This window comes from Centroberyx affinis, unplaced genomic scaffold (assembly GCF_046629955.1).
Source record: "Centroberyx affinis isolate AG114_WGS23_722 - 3 ecotype Tasmania unplaced genomic scaffold, CSIRO-AGI_Caff_v1 ptg005714l_1, whole genome shotgun sequence".
NCBI classification, from domain to species: domain Eukaryota; kingdom Metazoa; phylum Chordata; class Actinopteri; order Beryciformes; family Berycidae; genus Centroberyx; species Centroberyx affinis.
In genome coordinates, this window is record NW_027282887.1 from 65,752 (window position 1) to 71,860 (window position 6,109).

The 6,109-nt window shown below is 41.1% G+C and overlaps 1 long non-coding RNA gene across 1 annotated transcript; it reads right to left on the reverse strand.

Moving 5' to 3' along the window:
* Positions 1 to 1,473: 1,473 nt before the first annotated feature.
* Positions 1,474 to 2,607, reverse strand: LOC139667700 (uncharacterized). The gene is made up of 3 exons (XR_011696951.1): positions 2,413 to 2,607; positions 1,689 to 1,874; positions 1,474 to 1,563 (listed from the first exon to the last, which is right to left on the reverse strand). It is a non-coding gene; the product is annotated as an uncharacterized lncRNA (long non-coding RNA).
* Positions 2,608 to 6,109: the final 3,502 nt, after the last annotated feature.

Below are 6,109 nucleotides of genomic sequence, written 5' to 3' on the forward strand. Positions count from 1 at the left end.
TCAGGCCAGACAGGCATTCTTGGGCCCATCTAATGGTTAATGCTTATTATTATTATGGCCCTTTTCTGGCATGACTTGCCCTTTCTTACACTATTATTTGTTATGAAGACTGTCAAATTTCAGTAGTCAGACACCAGATTGACTTTGACTTTGACATTGGCATTAAAACCAGAACCTTTCCTGACCAAGACGGGGTCAGGGGCCGGGGGAGGGGGGAGGGGGGTATAACCAAGTATTTTTCGCAAGCGCAGCAGTAAAGTTTGTGCACTTCACTTGAGCATTTCCATTCAAAACTTTAGACTCTAAGCAATTATTTCACTTTTTCCCCTTCACCCAGTTGAGTTGACACCTGCAGGTACCGGGAACTTTGAAGAAAACAAATGTCTTCTTACAGATTTAGCTGCGATTTAATGATCCCTGCGGAGAAATGGGGTCATCGCCGCAGCAGAGGAAAGGATATAGCTATAAGAATAAGACAATAGAAGGAATGAGCCAATAGAAAGCGTTGAAGACAATAATACAGTACTCACACCAATCGGACATATTGAGAATAATACAGCAACGCGGTCCATTTTTTTGTATTATCTTCAGATTTCACAATAGTTGGTGAAATTCTCTTTTTAAGCCCTACATTCATGACTGAAAGGTTGGCATTTTACCAGTTTACAATATAATTTGAGATACTGTGACAGATAGAGAGAGAGAGAGCAATATGATATAGGGGCATAATTCCTGTCTCCAGTAAAGTGTGGCTGCCTACTGGTGAGCTGAACATGCAAAATGTATGCGTGAGTCATATATATTTTACTCAAATTCACCTTCTCTACTGAATGTGCAGCTTTGACAAGAGAGAAAAATCTTTTTTTTTTATGAGAGAGGCAATGATGCAGTCACAGAGAAACAATACACCTAACATGATCTATACATGAGGATATTGGACTGTTTATACTACTGTACCCAACTATGATGATGAGGTTGGTTTTATTCTGATTGGAGCATCGTCTTTTTGAATCAAGAAATCATAGGTCATGTTTGCTGTTATTTGGTGAGTATGTCACACCCTATAATGAGCAGAGTGAACACAGAATGAATAGAGTGTCTCTTTGCATGCAAATTATTCACTGACCGATTAGTCATTAAGATGAAGCCTTGAGCAGAATACAGCGGAGATCAAATCCCTGCTGCTTCCTGATGGAGGCCTGGCTTGCTACGGTACACTAGAGCATTTCGAATGCAAGATCGAAGCCCGCAGGTAAAATTCAAAGCTGCTTGATATTTGCAATTCCTTTCCTGCACTCCTCAGAACAATCCAATTTATTTGACTGCTGCTTTGACCTGTCACTTCATTATGAATGCCAAACACACACACACACACACACACATACACACACATACACACACACACACACAATCCCTCCTGAGGACTGTCGTGATGCAGTGCCAACACACAACACAAAATGGGACTTGTGAGTTACCTGCAACATGGTCACTACATGTCTGTCTCCTGTTGTCGTCCAGACAGGAGCCATCCCCAACTTCACTGCTACCAGCCCAACTCTTCGACTACCTGGAAGCAAGACAGATGGAACGACAGTTACAGCGAGACCAAACAGGAGGAGGACAAAGCTATGATGGACAACGCTTTCTCTCTAGCTCTCTCTCCCACATACACACACATATGAGGACACCTACCCTCTGTCCACTCCTGTCTCGGCCAGGGTTCGTCTTTGAGTGGGTTGAGCTTGTCAGCTGTCTGTCTATTGAATTCCTCCCCTAGGCTCTTCCTCATGTACTCCTGGTTGTCGTCTGTGAGGTGTTCATCAAACCACGTGGTCGTCTTCATTGTCCGGACACAACCCAGCGCCAGGATAGGACTGCAAGAGAAACATTTCATCAAGATTTCCACCACTTACATCCACAGCCAGGCCGGACACATGTACACAACTGATAGTGTTTTATGCCCTTTTGTCATTTGAGTCTGTGCATGGGTCTGCAGGTGACTATCAAAACATAACACTATCTAAGCTGCCATTGGTATTGTGCAGTGGGACATCGGTTCTTGTTCCCAACAGTCTCTACGTTTTAATTATCAGACATTAGACGAAGAAACAAACAATAATACATACATTTCCAATGTTTTCCTTACAATGAAAAGAGAGGACACGTTTCAGATATCACAGCAAACTATTTAAAGGTCAAAAAATATACCACAAATAAATCTACTAACGCTATAGGATATAAGAAACAGCAGAATGTACGATAAGGTCACTATCTGAAAATAAACGACTCCAGCAAGGACCTTACTAAATTATCAGTTGTAAAACCGTACACTGCTACACTGTCCTACAGTAAGTTACATGCTGCAGTTAGCTTCAGTTAGGCCAGTATATCCAGACAGTTAGCATTAGCCACCTTTCAGCTGCTGCTCCGGGTCGGAGAGAAATCAGTCTGGTTCCCCGCTGAAGCAGAAGCCGGCAGCTCCACGACGCCATGACGCTTTTTGTCCACACACTTGTTCGTATATAAAAATAAATTATATGTTCTTCCTATGTACACTTGGGGTTTCGCATCATATGCAGACGCACGCCTTGATGTTTGTCCTGTTGGGAAATGTCACCCTGGATACTTCCGGTACGTGATGAAAATAGTTCCGGCGCACGGAGGCTGATGACAAAGGTTCCGCACGATCACCAGTTAGATTTTGTAGTACTGAGGAGGCACACGTTACTGTAACCTATTAATAATTATACGAATATACATATAAACCTCATATTTAATTATATTTATATACACCATAATGATATGGGGTTGTTGATGTCAAAACTTAATTTGCCATTCTGGCTGCTAAAGTGAAACAGGCTGCAGAGATTTGGGAGTCCTTTTTGATTGGGCCTAAATAATTAGAATATATATCCCATATGAAACAGTTTACTTTTATGCTTGACTTTGTCATTTCATGGGATAAAACTTTGTAGCTTCACAGAGTGACGTTTGATTTTAGCTTTACTTTTGTATTCTCCAAGGACTTATCTGAGTTGTACAACAGTGGGTGGAATTCACAAAGCAGCCCACCTGGACCGAACTGGACTGAAGGCCATCACAACATTGTGGTGTAAAATACTGTGGGTATTTAGACCAACAGCAGGTTAAACTGCTGGAGAACAGCTGTGGGTATTTAGACCCACAGCAGGTTAAACTGCTGGAGAACAGAACAGAACAGAACAGAACAGAACAGAAATGAACAGAACAGAACAGAACAGAAATGAACAGAACAGAAATGAACAGAACAGAACAGAACAGAAATGAACAGAACAGAAATGAACAGAACAGAACAGAACAGAAATGAACAGAACAGAATACAACAGAAGACAAAAGAACAGAAATGAACAGAACAGAACAGAATAGAATAGAATAGATCGGAACGGAACAGAACAAACGGAACGGAAGAGAATAGAATAGAATGTATGATTCATGTCCACATTAACACTATTATTATTATTATTATTATTATTATTATTATTATTATTATTATTACCATCACTATTATTATAATTATATTATTATCATTGCTCCCAAGCTGTACATGACAAACTTCAGTCCCAGACTGAAACAGACATCAACGGCCTCCTGTGTGGAATACTGATATGACTGTCAGGGACTGAGGCACGTATGGGGACTATTCTCAAGATAGACCAACTCTGGTTTGCCCTTGTGATTATTATGGAGATTAGTGGGATAATTTATTCTGGAGAGAGAGAGAGAGACAGAGAGAGAGAGAGACTATTGAGACTATTTGTGGATGAAAGTGTCTGTGGGCCGGCGCGTGTGTGTAGGTGTGTGCTTGGCAGTTTGAGGTAATCTAGTGTGTGAGCTCCTTTGCACAGTGAGACAGGCCGTCTATAAGAGAGAGAGTGATGTGTGCGATTATTCACAAGTACCTACACAGAGTCCAGGTCTGCATCTCCACCAGCACAGAGGGAGAGAAACCCATTCAACCAACAGGCTGACACCTGCTCTCTCTCTCTCTCTCTCTCTCTCTCTCTCTCTCTCAATTCAATTCAATTCAAGGTGCTTTATTGGCATGACAGCTCACAAACAAACAACAAACAAATTACTAAATACCAAAAAAATAAAAATAAAAAATTAAGTAACAGAAAAATGATTCCATCCCCTCCCATGTATTATTGTGTGTGTGTGTGTGTGTGTGTGTGTGTGTGTGTGCACGCGTGTGTGTTGCTGTGCCTCCACTGTCTACTGACTATCATTGTTTCTGTGTTTATGTCACTTGTGTTTCTGAGGAAACATAAACCAGCAAAATATAACCTTATCCAATTAAAAAAAACAGAACTTTTCACATACATTCACATATTATTATTCACATTTCTCATTCAACTGTGTGTCCCTCTTCCCTTAGAGTGTGACAGCAATCTACAAATTTAGCAGCTAATGCTGCACACTGACTTTTCTCCCCACACAGGTAGGGCAGTTTGAGAGGATCAGGCAGATGGTTGAACTCTGGGTAAATTCTGCCTATCCTCTCAAAATAAGTCTGTCTCACATGTTTGTATCTGTCACAGTGTAACAGGAAGTGACTTTCTGTCTCTGTCTCTCCCTGACAACAGAATAAACACAACCTGCTCTCCCTGGGTTGCCAGGTCTGCCTGTGGCGGCCTGTTTCTACAGCCAGCTTGTGAGCACAGAGCCTGGACCTTGTTAGGGATTTCCTCAGTTTGCTGTTGGTCACAGTGGTCAGATATTCTGCCACTGTGTACTCTCTGTCTAGGGTCAGATAAAGTTCTAATTTGCTTTGTGTTTTTGTTTTTTCCTTCCAATAGGTGATATATTTTTCTTTCTGATTTGAAATTATTTGGTTGGTCCAGAGAGACTGAGGATTGTCCTGAATCCCTGGTGTTTGTGTCCAGAAGGAACTCTTCTTGTCCTTGTTCGACTCTTGGCACTGAAGAGCCTTATACTGATAGGAGTGGGGGTCACTGGATCGGAGATGTTTGTAGAATTTGATGGCTCGTTTCTGAATGTTGATAATGATTGGATACTGGCCGAGTTCTGCCCTGCATGCATTACTCTCTCTCTCTCTCTTCAATTTAAATTAAATTCAATGCACTTTATTGGCAAGAAAGTTCAGGTCTCTCTCTCTCCCTCTCTCTGTCTGACTTCTTTCTTTCTTTCTTTCTTTCTACAGACCATTGAAGCCAACGCACACACACACACACAGACACACACGCGTGTGCACACACACACACACACACACACACAAACAGCAGACCACACCCAAGGGAGAAAACCATAGTGTCTTTATTATAATCAACATGCAGAATACAGAAAAAACGGTCTTCAGCACACAGATGAGTGTCTACCACACACGCTTGGCTATCCTCCCAAAACTCTTTACAATGTAAGAAGGTTAAGAAATTATTACAATTATTCATTTGTTCATTTCCATTTAGCAAAATCTCAACAAATCTGTAGAAAAGAACCCAAAACACCCAAGACGACCCTGAATGTCACTCAAATGACAAAGATACTTTATTTCATAACTAGCAAGCGGCTACTGGAAATTGGATATTAGCTAGAGCTGAATAATGCATGCATTTTTGCAGTAGACTAGCAGGGACGCTACGAATCCCATAAATTCTATTTGCGATGCTAATTCTAAGCATTTGGGGTTATACATCTCATATTTTGGCTTGCCTATATTCACAGATCTTTTGGTCTATGTACTTGCTAGTTATCTAAATAAGGTAGGAGTGTCATTTCTTTGGGTGGGCTATGGTTTGAGTCTGCATGCTGATTCAAAAGACTGCTCTTATTTCTATAAACATATCTCAGATATAGTAGTAATAATTTCCCAGGTGACGCCATTGTGGCCAAACATGCAATAGTCATCAATGTTATAGTTAAAAATCACCAGAACGAGCTAATTCTCTGAGCTAGGCTACTGTATGTATGACGGGTATGGGATGAGTGTCTATGTGTTGGTGTGTGTGTGTATGTGCTTTTGCATGTGTATATGTAGTATACAGTACATATATGTACATGTGTGTGCATGTATATATGTGTGTGTGTGTGTGTGTGTGTGTTTAGTCCATTG